This window comes from Canis lupus, chromosome 7, assembly GCF_011100685.1.
Source record: "Canis lupus familiaris isolate Mischka breed German Shepherd chromosome 7, alternate assembly UU_Cfam_GSD_1.0, whole genome shotgun sequence".
Taxonomy (NCBI): domain Eukaryota; kingdom Metazoa; phylum Chordata; class Mammalia; order Carnivora; family Canidae; genus Canis; species Canis lupus.
This window is the reverse complement of record NC_049228.1, coordinates 80,884,345-80,900,639: the sequence shown is the minus strand read 5'-3', so window position 1 is coordinate 80,900,639 and position 16,295 is coordinate 80,884,345. Positions and strand designations below refer to the sequence as shown.

The 16,295-nt window shown below is 52.4% G+C and overlaps 1 protein-coding gene and 2 long non-coding RNA genes across 9 annotated transcripts in view; 1 reads left to right on the top strand and 2 right to left on the bottom strand.

Moving 5' to 3' along the window:
• MAPK4 (mitogen-activated protein kinase 4) overlaps positions 1 to 16,295 on the bottom strand; it is a 148,612-nt gene that overhangs the window by 21,149 nt on the left and 111,168 nt on the right. The gene's annotated exons all lie outside the window — the stretch shown is intronic.
• On the bottom strand, positions 2,931 to 9,834 carry LOC119872632. Its single transcript, XR_005362746.1, has 3 exons — positions 8,269 to 9,834; positions 5,547 to 6,020; positions 2,931 to 3,080 (listed from the first exon to the last, which is right to left on the bottom strand). It is a non-coding gene; the product is annotated as an uncharacterized LOC119872632 (long non-coding RNA).
• Positions 7,312 to 12,131, top strand: LOC119872631. 3 transcript variants are annotated; one of them, XR_005362742.1, is made up of 3 exons: positions 7,312 to 7,755; positions 8,933 to 9,702; positions 10,622 to 12,131. It is a non-coding gene; the product is annotated as an uncharacterized LOC119872631 (long non-coding RNA). The 3 variants fall into 3 exon arrangements; XR_005362743.1 differs by lacking the exon at positions 7,312 to 7,755 and having other exon boundaries at positions 8,201 to 9,702; positions 10,622 to 11,144; positions 11,550 to 12,131; XR_005362744.1 differs by lacking the exon at positions 7,312 to 7,755 and having other exon boundaries at positions 8,201 to 9,702; positions 10,622 to 11,144; positions 11,547 to 12,131.

Genomic DNA, 16,295 nt, shown 5'->3' with positions numbered 1-16,295 from the left:
CAGAAAAGCCTCCAAAGCCATCAGGACTGTCAAAGGGGGGACTGGGCTCCTAACAGGCAGAGGCGTCCAGGCACAGCATGGACAAGCTTGTGGAGAGATGTGCCAACACCACCCTCCTGGTGGACGTCCCAAGCACTGCTTCTCAGACTTTGGTGGGCACTCGAGTACTCAGGGACCCGGACTGATGCCATGCAGGCTCCCTGTCACCAGGCGGACAGGTGATGCTGGGGGTCAGAGGGCAGCCGGCTCCTTGCTGATCTCTCAGATCATGCCCTGCCCTGCGGATTTATGATGTGCCTTGCCCACAGGCCGGGCGGATTTCTCCATCAGAGCAGCAGGCTGACCCACAGCAGGGGTTAATTCTTTGTGTTATAGACACTCATCAAAAGATCATTTAGATAAAACAACACTCCCAGAGGCCTCTCTAAGCAAAGACATGGGGCCTTCCTCTCTAGTGTTTTCCCTCTGAAGCTATAATTTTTTAAAGATTTTATTTGAGAGTAAGAGAGTGAGAGAGAGCACAAGCAGGGGGGCATCAGAGGGAGAGGGAGCAGACTCCCTGCTGAGCAGGGAGCCCAATGTGGGACCCGATCCCAGGACCCCAGGATCATGACCTGAGTCGAAAGCTTAACTGACTAAGCCCCCCCGGCGCCCTGAAGGTATAATTCTTATTTGTGCTGATATCCGTATCAGGCATGTTAGAAGCCTTTTTATTTTTTATTATTTTATTTTATTTTTTAATTTTTATTTATTCATGATAGGCACACAGTGAGAGAGAGAGAGGCAGAGACACAGGCAGAGGGAGAAGCAGGCTCCATGCACCGGGAGCCCGACGTGGGATTTGATCCCGGATCTCTAGGATCGCGCCCTGGGCCAAAGGCAGGCGCCAAACCGCTGCGCCACCCAGGGATCCCTAGAAGCCTTTTTAAAAAGAAATAACACCACAGCCAAATCGCCTTTCTTATTGCTGACTCCAAACTCATTCTATTAAACTCATTTCCGTGAAAATATGCAGCAGGGAATCTCTCAAGCTGAAGAAAGAAACACGATCTTAAGAAGCCCAGCGTACAGCATAATCATTGGTAAGGCACTGGGGACATGCTGTTTATGCAGCTAAAACACACATGGGGAAAGAAATACTCAGTCAAGTCAGCTGCACTGAGTCGTCATTAACTTCAAGATGCCTGAAGTGCTGAGCCGCTGTCCACTTCGTCAGGGCTGCTCCGTCCCCACGCTGTGCACTGGGGGATCCCGGCCAGTGAGGCTCACAATCTCTTCCTAAGTTTCCATGGAAATCAACCAAAGTCCAGTCAAGGTTCTATAGGCCTACAGACTCCATGTGGTTACTTCTCTTGATATTACAAAAAAAAAAAAAAAAAAATCATGATAGAATCATCACCCCCTTTCCCCCCCCCTACGTTTTTTAAAGTAGGCTCCATACCCAAAGTGGGGTTTGAACTCACGACCCTGAGATCAAGTCACATGCTCTACCGATTTGGGCTAGGCAGGTGCCCTGATGGAACTGCATTTTTAAAAAAATATTTTATTTATTCTTTACATAAAGATAGAGAGACACACCAGAGAGAGGCCGAGACACAAGCAGAGGGAGAAGCAGGCTCCCTGTGGGAAGCCCGATGTGGGACTCCATCGCAGGACCCCAAGATCACGCCCTGAGCCGAAGGCAGACACTCAACCACTGAGCCACCCAGGTGTCCCTAGAATGGCTTTTTAAAAAATAATTTACTTTCAATTGTGGCAAAATATGCCTCACATAAAATTCACCACCTTAACCATTTTTAAGCGTACGATTTAGTGGCACTGAGTACATTCACATCGTTGCCCAACCATCACCACCAACTGTTTCACAGAAGTGAGTCTGTACCCAGCAAACAAATCCCCAGCCCCTAGCAACTCCACCCCCCGTGCTTTCTCTTTCTGTGAGTCTGACCACCCAAACAAGTGGAGTCATGTCATCATGTCCTTTTGTGACTGGCTTATTTCACTCAGCACAGTGTATTTCCTCCAACTTTTCTTTTTCTCTATTTATCTTTAAAAAGATTTTATTTATTTATTTATTTATTTATTTATTTATTTATTTATGAGAGAGAGAGAGAAAGAGAAAGAGAGAGATCGTGCATAGGGGGATGGGGATGGGGGGGAGAATTGGAAGCGGATTCCCTGATACTTGAGAGCCGGACATGGGGCTCAATCCCACAACCCCAGGATTATGACCTGAGCCGAGCCCAAGCTTAACTGACTGAGCCACCCAGGCACCCCCTTCCTCTCACTTTAAACAGCAGGAAAGTGGGAGCAATGGGATGAGCTGCTTCTTAAAAGGCATTTTCTTGAAACGTGGTTGTCATCCAATTCAACGAGAGCTCACATCACAGATAAAAGCTTTGGACATTATCGACACAGGGTCCAAACCATGAACTCTGAATTCTATTACAGTTCTTAAAGACATGACCAAGTGTTTTGCTTGTTTGGAGATATACCAGGAGGGAAGGCTTGTTTGCTGCTTCAGCCTCAGTTTCCCCATCTGCTTGTGCTCCCGGTCTCCCAGCACCCCTCTGTAGGGCACTAGAGTCCTAGAATGCTGCACCACCACATCCTGCTGGGCCAAAGTGATTCACTTTTAATGCGCTGGCCTGAGAGCAAAGACCCCTTTCAGGAAGACGCACTAAGGGCCTTCCAGAAAGCGCCTGCCACTGTGTGTCTCTCATGAATAGATTTTTTCTTGAATCTTTATTTTTTATTTTTTTATCGTTTCTTTTTTTTGTAATAATAAATTTATTTTTTATTGGTGTTCAATTTGCCAACATACAGAATAACACCCAGTGCTCATCCCGTCAAGTGCCCCCCTCAGTGCCCGTCACCCATTCCCCCCCACCCCTGCCCTCCTCCCCTTCCACCACCCCTAGTTCGTTCTTGAATCTTTAAAAAAGAAAAAGGTAGGCAATATTTTTGAGGTCTCCCAATTAGTATAGCTTCTATTTCTAGCTCCACTTGGGATGAGATGGATCCTGGAATAGCCACAGAGGTCTTCTCCAGATGGCTGACCCATGGGAAGTAAAAATTTCCTGGAAAGCAATCAATAATAACAATGGCTACCATTTATTGAAAACTTACATGATATGCCGAGGCACTATGCCAAGTGTGGCTTTATTATTAGTGCATTTCATTATCAAAATGACTATGAGAAAACTACAGAGCAGTGAACAATTTCTTTTTTTTTTAATTTTTTTATTTATTTATGATAGTCACAGAGAGAGAGAGAGGCAGAGACATAGGCAGAGGGAGAAGCAGGCTCCATGCACCGAGAGCCCGACGTGGGATTCGATCCCGGGTCTCCAGGATCACGCCCTGGGCCAAAGGCAGGCGCCAAACCACTGCGCCACCCAGGGATCCCCCAATTTCTTTTTAAAGATAGTATTTATTTATTCATGAGAGACACAGAGAGAGAGGCAGAGACACAGGCAGAGGGAGAAGCAGGCTCCATGCAGGGAGCCTGATGCGGGACTCGATCCCAGGACCCCGGGGTCATGCCCTAGGGCAAAGGGAGACGCTCAACCACAGAGCCACTCGGGCGTCCCTAGAGCAGTGAATAACATGACCAAGGCCAGATTCGCTATAAATGGGCAGTGCTGAGACTCAGTCCCAGCAAGTGGACAGAACGAACTCCCTGTACACTCCTGGAACATACGTGTTAGTCGGAAAGATAACTGAACAAGTGAATGTTTCTGATGAAAATGGTGCAGGGAGTAAAAAGGAAGCAGGTAAGGGGACAGAGTGATGGACTGGGTGATGGTCCGGGAAGGCCTCTGTGATAAGGGGACATTAGTGACCCTGTGGGGAACAGCAGAGATGATGCTCTCTGAGCCCCAAGTCTTCCCTTTCTGTCCCCACCTCACCCCAAACGAGGGCAGCAGTCCTAACCTCCCCCCACCTCACACACCCTCCTCTTAGGTCTGCCGTTAGCATCCAGGTATGAATGGCCAAGAACGTCTGTGAGTGGAGAAGGACTAAGGATCTTTTTTTTTTTTTTTTTTTTGAGCATTAGCTCAGCTGACCTCATGACAGCCCTGTGACGTGTTTATGTTTTCATTTTACATCTGGGAAATTTATTGCAGCCCTACCCTCCCTGCCCGGCTTGCTGGGAAGCCTCTATGCTCCTGTCTCTAAATTCACAACAACTCTGTAGTAGGGGAGGCCCCAAGGCAGGGACCCAAGGCAGGGACCAGCCACCCCATTCTCTTAAATGTGGCAGATGAATGGAATGAACGTGAGCTAGAGGAATGACGGATACGCCCAGAGCGGACGTCCACGCCATGACTGCCAGTCAGTAAAGTATTCTGAAGTTTGTTGGCCATGGTAAAACCGCCGGGCAAGGGTAGCAGCCCCGTCGAAGTCCAGCCCTCTGAGATCCAGGGTGCCCTGTGGTGTGGCAGTGGCTTTCTATGATGCCACCTTGGTGCTGCCGCCGGGGGCTGCCCTCTGGGCTGCTAATCTTGCTGGGGGTGAGGGGGCTGGAGGTCACCTCGCTGCAACCCTTCCACCTCCCCCTCAAAGGGAAAGAGGATGCCCCCCACGGGGCATTCGGAGCCAAGTGTATAATCCTGACACGCACTTGCCAGGGCCAACCTCACGGCAGGGGCCACCCGGGCCTCTGGGTTCCTCCATCTGATTATCGTGATGGTCTCCCAGGGGCGGGGGCACTGTCTCTGCTCTTTCACGACACAGTGCCAACGTCGAGTCCTGCAGCTGACAGTTCTGGCCCCCTTTCTGCCCTTCCCCCACAGCTGCCCGTATACCATCCCTTTGCAGAGGACGACCCTCCACCCCCCGTCCATGTAGCTTGCAGAGCTCGTTCGGATGAACCTTCTTGGGCTCCCCGTTCTCAGCAGGCTCTGGGACAGACACAACCTTCTTTGTTAAAGAAGCTGGGATGGAGGCTAAGAGAAGTGAGGACAGGGTCAGGTGGAGCTTGGAGGCGCGCGGCACATCTTATGGCCCCAGGGTGGTTTGACCGTACGCATGGCTATGGGGCTACGCGCCAGACGCCAGCCCAGGCAGTGCACCTGCAGGGGTTCGAAACCCTTCTCTCGGGTGCCTGGGGGCTCAGTTGGCGAAGCATCTGCCTTGGGCTCAGGTTCCGGGGTCCTTGGGGTCGAGACCCACGTTGGGCTCCCTGCTCGGCGGGGGCTCTGCTTCTCCCTCTCCCTGTGCCTGCTGCTGCCCCTGCTGTGCTAGTTCTCCCTCTCCTTCTCCCTCTCCCTCTTCCTCTCCCTCTCTCTCTGTCAAACAAATACATAAAAATCTTTTTTAAAAAAGCAAGAAATCCCTCTGTCAGGGGCCTCTGAAGGGCAGGAGCCCGGGAAGCTGGCCTTGGTCAGGGCAGGGCTCCTGCTGTGGGAAGGCCCCTGACAGGGTGCAGCCTGTTCATAGGAAAGGAAGTAGCTACCTGCAGAGCGGGTCAGAATGAGCCAAAAAAGCCCTGCTCCTTCTGAACTTGGCAGCCTCCCTGGCCTGGGGTGGGAAAATCTCACCTGCGGGGTGGGAGCCAGTCACTGCTTTTCGTGAAGGCGGTGTTTCCAGAGATGGGCTCACATCCCAAAGATGCTGACAGGAGGAGCGAACAGTGTGGGAACAGACCCCCTTGGGGAGGCAGGCAGCAAACAGCACATTTAGTTACAGCCTCAGCATCTCTTAGATGGGGTTCGGGATGCACCTCCCGGCATACCTCCCTGTCCACATCAGCAGGACCAACCTTTCCCCCAACACGTCTTGGGAAATACTGGGCAAGGTCCCTGTTGACATGTTTCCCTGGGAGAGGACGCACCCACCTGCTGGCCCTTGTCTTGTGTCACATTGGCAGGGACTCAGGGTACCATGGCTCCTGCTGAACATGCTCTGTTGCAGATGGACACTCACACTGTGCCTCTCATGCATCTCTGGGGCCCTGAGGGCTGGGCCTGACTGCAACTGCTGTGCCAGGGATCTGCAGGTGCAGGTGCAGGAGGCTGGAGGCACAGGGGACCATAGGTTGCCAAAGCAATCAGAAATGTAGGCTACTCTGAATTCCCCACCCTTGAGGCTCGGCCTCAGAGGCCCGGGTGCAGGCCGCCCGGGATGGTGCAACCACCAAGGACGAAGTACAGGCCACCAGGTATGGGAGAGGGCAGAGGGAACAGAGAAGAAGGCAATAGAAGACCCTGACGCCAACTCCAGGTTCCCTCCAGTGTTGTCCGTCAAGGTCAGGGCTGAACTCTGGGCTCTGTAACCCTGTCTGACCCTGACATTCAGAAGGGTCTTCTCTGCTTTGTGGCCGGGCTGCCTGAGTCATATCCTCTCTCTGCAGAAACACTTCTCTTCCAAAAGCCCTGCAGGTCCCCAGATGCATCCTCCTTCTGAAATGCCCCAGGCGTGTTGAGGGGCGGCTGGAATCACCTGCTTCAGGGAATTCAGAGGCTTTGTTGACTGGCACTTCTTCAGTTTTTCCTGTGGTTCTGGCAGTGTGTGAGCTACTCTGAGCGGGGGACGGTACTCAGGCAGCTGATAGGCCAATTCTGCGTAGTGAGTCTTCTGGTTTGACTACAAGGATCATCATTAAGCCCGGGATACCGAGCAGTGGGCGAGGGAGGGGATGGGCCCTTATTGTGTGAAGAATGAAGCAAAAAGGGGGCCAGGGAAAGCCTGGGGGGCCTCTTAAAAAGTACAAAATTATGAACACAAAACTAAATGTGAAAGCATTTATTTTTGAATCAGAGAACGGCAGCAAATTAAAAATTATAAAAAGCTAGCAACTACTATAAACACACGATCCCCCCAAAATAGCATTTTTACTAATTAGCTGCTTGCCAAACTGCAGGTAGCAAACACGGGAATGTACTGCTTCTTCTCTGATCATCTCTTCTACGGACGTTTTGTAATATGATTTTTCACAGTCAGAATTCAAAGATGATTCAGTCTTTGAAAAATAACTGAGAGGCTAAATCAGTCTTTACTAGGGTTGCTACTGCAGGATGATTGGTATTTTATAAATTTCTCTCACTTCCAAAACTAGTTGGATACAGTCGTATAAATTCTTAGGATCACTGTCAAGCTTGGGGAAAATGCTACTAAGCCCTCCTTTGTGTACACGCTCTAAGATGGGGGGGGGGGGGGGGCGTTTCCAGTTTGCTCAAGCGGTGACCGAACTCCCTCCCTTTGAACTGGTGGCAGTCATTGGCCAGGCTCTGTGCGCAGGGCTGGGCTGGGTGTGGCCACACATTATGAGCTGGAGGTAGACCCTGTGTTGTGGTGTGATGTCGCTCCAGGACTTGATTCAGGGGCCACAGAAGGGTTCCTGGGAGCGATCCCCACAGTAAGACGATCGCAACCACTGAAGGGCAGATAGAAGTAACTGCGAACCATGTAAATACATCCCACTAAGCTCACCCAAGTGTGCCCGTAGCCAGCCTCCTCCTGGTCAGATTCCCGCACGCTGAGCCATGCCAGCTCCACCCAACATGAGCAGAGACATGCTACAGGGCAGCTCAGCACGGGAACAGACCACTTTTTGACCGACCGCTGCCAAATAGCTCGGCTTGCAAACATCACACAACATGGAAATGTGTGGACACGCGGTGAGAGGTCCTGAGCTGGGCTTCACGAGCTCCATGGTGAACGCGGCTCTCACCAGGGGACAAAGGGCCAGAAAAGAGGACGTGGAGGATAGGGAGGCATGCCGTCAGGATTTTCGAGCTAGGAAAGCAGGTACATAGTCTAGGAACCTTCCTCGAGGTAAATCAGGGCAGGGCCTGTCTTCTCTCGTGGCCTGAGGCAGGTTGTCTAGAGGGCCGGGCACCCCGGAGCATCTGTGAAGAGGGAACGGCTACAGGGGAAGCCGGTGTGGTTCTCAAGGATGTTTCTTTCCCTCCTTACGAAACAAGCCGGTACAATCTTTGGCCGTCAGGAAGGGCCTCTGACCTCCCCTTGCCACCTGACCGCCTTACATCCCTCTACCAAGGGCCACAACCCTTGGTTTCACTCTGAGAGGAGCAGCTAAAAGAGCAAATTCCTTGCCTCCCCCAAAGAGTCGGCAGGGATTTTGTTCCCTGCACTCAGCCATGCGTCGCGAAGGTGTTTGGGGAGTGAAGGGAGGGAGGGCAGTGCAGGGGCCCTGGACACCTAGAGGCGGCCGGGCTCTGAGGAGGGGGGGTTGCCCAGGGGGTGGGGGTGGGCCTCAAAGATCAAGCCCACCCTCTACAGGATTTTCCAGCAGCCCACCTGGCAGGTCCTGCAACCCGTGGCAGACGGTTACACGGTGAGGATCTGGGCTGCGCTCTTTACAACAAGGCACTGTGGGAGCGTGTGGTCTTCAAAACTGTAGTACAAGCACCTGTTGCCGGGTGGCCTGTGGGTCATTGATTCCCACTGCGGTAGTGAACTCCAGGGCAAGCGCTTACAAGGGTGTGTGTGACACGCAGGCCGTGTTCTGTGAGAGTCACTTTGGGTGCTGTTCTGTAATAAAGAGTCTGGCTGGTCTGTATCCCCAGGTCCTGGGAGGGAGCCTCTAAGCCCTCTGGAATGTTCTGAGTGTCAGGAGGGCCCTTGTCACACACGGTGGGCCTGCAGACAGTCCCAGCATAGGTCTGGCCATGTGATTAGAGGCTGGGATGGGCGACAGATTAGAGTGTAGGGGGCGCGTGGCTGGAGACTGAGTTCGCTCAGATGGCCAAGGATTCACTCAACCACGCCCCTGTAGCGAAAGTCCAGTGAGAACTCTGGACACTGGAGGCTGAGGGACGCCCTTGGTTGGTGACACACACCTGTGTGCTGCGAGGGTGACAAAGCTTCACATGTGGGCCCCCCTGGGCTTTGCCTTCTAAATTTCTTCCTTTGCTGCTTGTGAGTTGTATCCTTCATAATAACACTGTCGTCATACGTACAGGGCTTCTTCTGAGTTCTGGGAATCATTTCAATGAGGGGATAGCAGAGCCCCCGAATTGGTAGCTGGTTGGTCTGACATGCAGGTGGCCTGGGAGACCGGAGCTTGTGGCTGATGACTGAAGTGAGGACGGTCCTCTGGAGACAGGCCCTTACCCTGACGTGTCCAACTCCAGGTCAGGGGTGGCTTGGAAACAGAGTCACTGCAGACGTGATTAGTTCAGATGACGTCACAGGATGGACCTGAACCCAGGATGACTGGTGTTCCTATCAAAACCGGAGATTTGGACGCAGTCGCCCTCTCGGGGAGGAAGCCAGGTGAAGATGAAGGCACGGATGGAGCGTCTACCAGGCAAGGAATGCCAGAGGCTGCCAGCAGAGCAGCAGGAGTGGGGGCTGCCCTCACAGCGCCTGGGGGACCTGGCTTGGCCACAGCCTGGTCTCAGACTCAGCGTCCAGAAGTGAGAGGCGCAGGGCTCTGTCCTGCGAGCCACGGGACGTGGGGCATGTTACAGCCGCCTTCAAAGGGTGAAGTTTATCCCCACAGTAATGACTTGGACACATTTTTTTAAATAGCAGACATCAAATTCCCCCCAGATCCTCCTGGGTGTCTCTTCTCTGCTCGGGCACTGGGGCACAGCGTGCTGAAGGGCTCCGGGGTCTCCCTGTGGCCCGCACCCCTGCCACACAGAGCCACCTCGCACACCGTGGGCCTGAGTCGTGAACACGAGCGTGGGATCCAGGTTCACGTCCTGCACCAGAGCTTCCGTGCTGGTGACGTAACCTTGCCGACATCTGCACAGCAGAGGGGACACTTCCTAAGGGTGTTGCTAAGGCCGAACAGAAACACATGGAGCACCTGCTCCAAACAGGGCCCTTTGCCCTTCCTCCCTCAGTCTATTTTTATTATTTTATTTTTTTATTTTATTTTATTATTTTATTTTATTTTATTTTATTTTATTTTATTTATGATAGGCACACAGTGAGAGAGAGAGAGAGAGAGAGAGAGAGAGAGAGAGAGAGAGGCAGAGACATAGGCAGAGGGAGAAGCAGGCTCCATGCACCGGGACCCCGACATGGGATTCAATCCCGGGTCTCCAGGATCACGCCCTGGGCCAAAGGCAGGCACTAAACCGCTGCGCCACCCAGGGATCCCAGTCTATTTTTATTTTTAAGAAAGAAAGTGGGGGTTGGGGAGGGGGAGGCAGAGAGAATCTTAAGCAGGCTCTGTGCCCAGTGTGGGGCCCGATGGGGGCTCAATCTCACGGCCTCGAGAGCATGACCTGAGCCGAAATCAAGGTGGGACACATCACAACAGAGGCCACTGGGTGCTCCCCGCTCTGCTGTGAGGGCAGCCTCAGGGGTGTCCCTTGGCTGGCGGCGCCCAAGCCCTCAGCCGGGCTCCCCGGGTTCCTTCTGACCTGCCCCTTGCCCACGCTCCCAGCCTCTGCTCCCTGCTCCCCGGGGTCATGCCCTGCTCCCCGAGAGCTGTCTGCCACCTTGCGCTTGCTGTGGCCCTGCTGCAGTGCCTCCTCTCCTGTCCCACCTGGATCCTGACAGCCAGTGAGCCTACCTCATGCCCACATACTCTTTCCAAACAACCTCTAACTTAGAAGAAAACTGGGGCCGGAGCAGGGGGCATGGGAAAAGAAAGTTCTCACCGAAAAGCCTGTCTGCACTCACTTCACACCAGGTATGGCCTGCCGCCTGTCTGCTTGGCTGACACTTCAGTCCCTGTTCCATGTTTCCAGTTCCGTCCTCTGATGCAGGAGAGGGATCCATGCTGTTTGTGACAAATGTTCAGTTCGGATCAGTCTCCTCAGGTGCCCGGCTGAGGGAGAAGTGTAACTGCCCTCCCCCAGTACCCTGCACAGCTCTTCCATGCAGCATCTGGGGATGATGACAGTGGTGGCCTGCTCAGGACCAACACCTGGATGCCCTCTCACATCCTTTCCATGTCTCAGTGAGGGTGCTGCTGTGGGTGCAGAGTGAAGGCAGAGGGAGCACAGCCTGAGATGGGAAAGGAGGTCAGGTCTCCCTGGGTGATTGAGTGCCACCTACGCAGGTCACCGAAGCCCTCTCTATGCAAATGACTCTTCCAGGATGTCTTTTGTCGGGCCTGACAGTCCCACCTGAAGAACAGATTGTGTGGGGTTGTACTCGGGGTGTGCAGGGGGCCGCTGTTGACATGCAGGAGGACACCTGTCGCTCATCCAGTGAGTATCACATGTTCACAGCTGGGGGGATACTTGCAGCCAGGAACCCACTGGAAGACTTTACGACAGGGCTTTGTCCGATGGTGAGGATGCCAAAGGCACTGACTGACGGCCCCGGGCAGCCTGCCTGTATGGGGAGGTGGCTGCGGAGAAACGAGGCCGGGAAGTGACCCCCTGGGGTATCCCCGGAGAACCTGAGTCCCACAGGCCTGGGGCACCCCTGGGGGATGGCCTGCAGGCTGGCTGAGTGTGCCAAGAGCAGGTGTACCCAGTGCACATGGTCCCGTGACAGTCTTTTGATTTCAATCATTTTGGGATGCAAACGGTCCCCAAATATTCAGGGCACCATTTCCAGGAGCTTCAAAGCTTTCTTTTTGTCTCATTCTTATCTTTTCTTCTAAGCAGAAGGACCTTTTGATTTTTTCCCACCCAAAGTCTCTTGCTGCTAAATACGTAGCACTTCTTGTTGGGTCAGAGGTGGGAAGTCACAGGCCCGCCCGTGGGCCCCCCTGTACCCCCACAGCAGCCCCCAGGGAGGAACCCGCAGGCTCCCTGGAAGTTTGGAAATATCTGCGTGGGAAAGAGCACTGGACCCCAAGTCGGAAGTCCTAGAGTGAAGCCACAGAAGCGCAGGCAGTCAGCCACCACCGGTCGTAGCTTCGTCATCTGTGAAACAGGAGGCAAAACCACAGCCCCGCCTCTACCGCAGGGTGACCATGGGAATCCCTCGGTGACCGGGCGACGGGATGCGCAGCCAGTGCATGGGAGCCCATGCACATGGAAGGCCCCATCTGAGGTCCTGTCGCCACTCACATCATACACACAACTGGCTTCTTCAAATAGGCTGTGATTTCACAGCCCTCTGCAGGGCCGGGACTCTGAAGAGCGTGTTTGGAGCCCTCCCGCGGCTCTCAGATACCAAAGGGAGGCAAAAGCCCACACCAGAGCCTGCTGGTGTCACTTCTGATGCCCATCCTTGGATTTTCTTCTGCCTCCTTACTTGTCAGACCACCAGCTGTCACTTCTCTCTGCTCTAAGGCGCCCGTCTGGTCCCTCGTCTGCTGCCTCCACGCCGTCGTGGATTCGACGACCAGATCATGCAGTTTCTGGGAATCGGGTGCAAAGTGAGGGCCGGCTGCTGGCTCGGGTGAGATGGAGACAGGCCCATGGGTGCGGGCTGTGCACCGTCTGGTCAGCAGCTGAGAGCCCCTCCACCTTCCAGCTCGCCTGTGGCCCAGGCGAACGAGGCTGTAGACAACGGGCCCGCGGCCCTTGCTCACAAGTGCAAAACGTATCCTGCACGTGGGAGTCGCCAGCCAGCCCCACCGGAGCTCGCCACACAGACAGCAGAGACCGCCGCTCAAGCTGATAGAAACAGCTTGGCTCTGCGCAGCTGTCCTACCCCAGCTTCTGGGTTTCGGTCCTCGCTTCCCTTCTTCCCACACGCCCTGGCTCTGCTCCACCCGGTAAGATGGGCTCATGTCCACGGAGCACTGCCTTCCTGCCAAGCACTGCGCTAACCACCTGGCATTCTTCACTCTCTCCAATCCTCAGCACAACCCTGTGAAATGGGTGCTGTTATTTCCTTCTTACAGGTATGAAAATTGGCCTTAGAGGATAAATAACTTGCTCAAGGTCACACAATTTTTAAGGAATAGAATCAGGGCTCATACCCTGACTGCTACTCTGTAGAATCCTTTCTCTGGGGCATTATTACATACAGTGAATTCAAGGCCCTGCTGAATCCTGAAGGTCCAGATTCTCACCCACAGAAGCTGCGGTGGCCTGTACAAGACTTCACACGTGCCCAGTAGTCCACGGGGGATGACGTGAATCTTCTCCAGAGAGTCCAGGGGAAGCCAGCCAGCACTGGGTGGTGACGGTACCCAAGACCTGGGCTACAGGCACTGAACAGGGAGGTGGTATGATTTCTGCAGCAGCAGGAAGCTTCCTTGAAAAATACTGCCTCCACCTGCTGGCTGATGCCTGAAAATCCCTTTCCCGGGGATTCAACTTTTGGTTTCACAGCCAGGGGTCAAACTTCAAATACAGATGTCGCTGGGCTGGATGGCTGTGTGGATGGACGTGTAAATGACTGACCACGGCTTCCCTTTTAAGATCCATGGAGGATTTTGAGAAGAAGGAAGAAGCTCCTCGCAGCGCTCCTGTGGGGATGAGGAAGCACGGGAAGAGGGACGGGGGTGGGCAGCAGACTGGATGGAAGCTCCACTGAGGGCCGAGGGATGCAGACGGGAGACCAGGAGAGGACAGACTCGACCAACTCCAGAATGCTGTCTGCCATCGGCCCCGGCTCCAGACATGCCCGCTCCCTTAAACCCCTGAAGTTGTTTCCTTCACAGAGGTGCACTGGGCCAGAACTTGTTGGAAACCCTTTAAGTAAAACCTGAGAAGATAGAAACCTATTTTGCAGAAGAATTCTCCAGGCCGGCTGCCTTCTCTTTTTGGACTCTGACTTGAGGATGATTGGCTCTGGGTCACTGCCTCTGCTTGGCCGCCACATGGGCACGTCAGTGACACTGCACAGTGTGTGGGAAGTCCCACACACACGTGGTAGGCTTGGCACACAGTATGTCCCGGTATTTGTTAAGTCCAGTGGCACAGGCTTTCCTAATTTTTTCCCATCACAGAGTAAAAAAAATGTCAAATTTCAGCTGATCAGGAATCATTCTGTTATAGAATTAAGTCAAACCCCTGCTCCTTCCCTACCAACCTGGTGCCCTGCCCTTCTCAGGCTTGCCCTGCCCTCCTGGCTGACTCATCTCTGGTGCTCTCATTCTGCTGTCTTGCAGGACAGATTTTTATGAAGAAAAAAAGATATATATATATATATAGCTTAAAGATTTTATTTGTTTATTCCTGAGAGACACAGAGAGAGGCAGAGACACAGGCAGAGGGAGAAGCAGTCTCCATGCAGGGAGCCCGATGTGGGACTCGATCCCAGGACCCCGGGGTCATGCACTGAGCTGAGCTACCCAGGTGCCCCTAGATTTTATTTTTTAACTGCAAAGTGGCACGGGTTCATTTTTTAAACGACTCCATCATTAAAGAAGTAAACTTTAAAGTGAAAATCATTTCTGATTCTCAGGATACCCTCAACCCCATGTCCTACAGGGGAATTACAACTTAGCCCCACTCCTGTTTTTCCTTCCCTCTCTCCTGACACATATGTATACCTTCTTTCCAAAAATAAAATGATTTTATTTTATTATACTTTACCTTAACTACTATCTTCACCTCATTGATCACAGAAAACTTCTCATTGGGATAAAATGAACTTTTTAAATAGTAGCCCAATGCAGAATCTCTGTTTCTTTGTTTATAATCTCTGTTTAAAGCTCTTTAAGTTTTTGTCCCAAATGCCCTGTTCTCTGTGTGAGTTCGGGTCATCTGAAACATGTCAGGCTATGTTAGCTCACTTTCTCAAGCTGTTGATGGTAGTGAGATGCTCATCCAGAGGGTGATTAGTATAATTTGCTTATCAGCTCATACCTGGATCTAAAACACGTAGGCGTGGGGGTGGCTTAGAAAGTACGGGTACCCCCGTCCTTCTCTGCCATCGATAAAGAAAAGGCTGTCGAGAGAAGCCAGATCAGACTGTTGGCTGAGGATGTCACCCCGATGGTCTGAAACAGCAGAGACAGGTGGACTGATGTGCCAGCAAGCAGAAGAGCCTGCCTGGGACGGGGGCCTTCTGGGGCTCTCGCTCGCTCGGTCCGGGACCCCTCCCTTCCAGGCCATCCCCGCCGAGTGCTGTGGGGAAGACTTGGGGCAGAGTCCAAGGTGGACCATGGCTTCATGCTGTCTGGCTTTACTGGTCTCACTACTGAGAACCTGCAGCTTCGGTCTCAACTCTTCCCACCAGCCAGAGGGGAGCAGAAGGACAAGTCACACTTTCTCAGATGGCTCCAGGCAGCCACGCAGCTGAATGAAGGGAGTAAAGTTCTTCTTAGTTGCAATAACAGAAGCCACTCAATAGAGTTTAAGCAAAAACGATGGGTTCCTCCAGGAGTATTTGGCGCAGACAAGGGGCAAGAGCAGAGTCAAGCTCCCTAAGGACTGGAAACATTGGCCAGAGAGCTCTCCAGCAACTGGACCAAGGCTTTCTCTCTCTCCACAGTTTATCCACCCCTGGCTCCCCATGTTTACATGGCACCCTCTGTGTGCAAGTGTGGACCTGTCCAGCTCAGCAGCTGCATGCGCTCTGCTCTGCTAAGAGGGGCAGCACACCTGACCCACTTCCTGTTGGACAGGTGGGAACACGGATAGTGAGTCTGCGGCTGAAGGGGGATGTCCAGAGAGGTAGAGGAGTGACCCAGCCCTTGTTCTGTGGCTGCTCCATCTCCACGCAGCCCCGCGTCCAGCAGCGCTGCCCCCCTTCCCACACATCTGGGAGGACGAGAACTCTCTGTCTGAGGCTGAAGGAGTTTTGTGGCAAACTCTGGGACTGTTAAGGATATCTAGTCTACAGAAGCTTCTCACCTAAATACAAACTCCATGAAGTCAGGGACCTCGTCCGGAGTATTGAGCTTCAGTCCTCAGAAGCTAGATTGTAGTTGGCATTGAAATACTTGTTGATTGAAGAATATTTTTACCTTAAAACAGCTTTGTTGAGTGACACACAACTGCACACACTTAAAGTGTGCAATTTTGATACATTCTGACATACATATGCACCTGTGAAATCATCAACAATCCAAGCAATCAACTCGTGTCACCCCTAGAAGTTTCCATGCCTCTTTGCCTCTCTCCATCCCTAGGCAACCATTAATCTTTTTACTATTACTGTAGATGACATTTTCTAGAATTCTATATACATGGAATCTTACAGTATTTCATTATTCACTCATTCATTTAGGTCTGACTTCTTTCATTCAGCATAATTACTTTGAGATCCATCCACATTGTTGCAAATGGTTCATTCCCTGTTATTGCTAAGTGATAATTCCACTGTATGGATATACCACAGTTTGTGCATCTGAATGCTGATAGACATTTGGGTAGCTTCCAGTTTTTCCTCTATGAAACACAAAGCTACTATGAACATTTGTATACAAATCTTTGCATGGACATACACTTTCATTTCTTTTGGGTAAATAGAAGTGGAATGTCTGGATCATATGGTAGATGTAA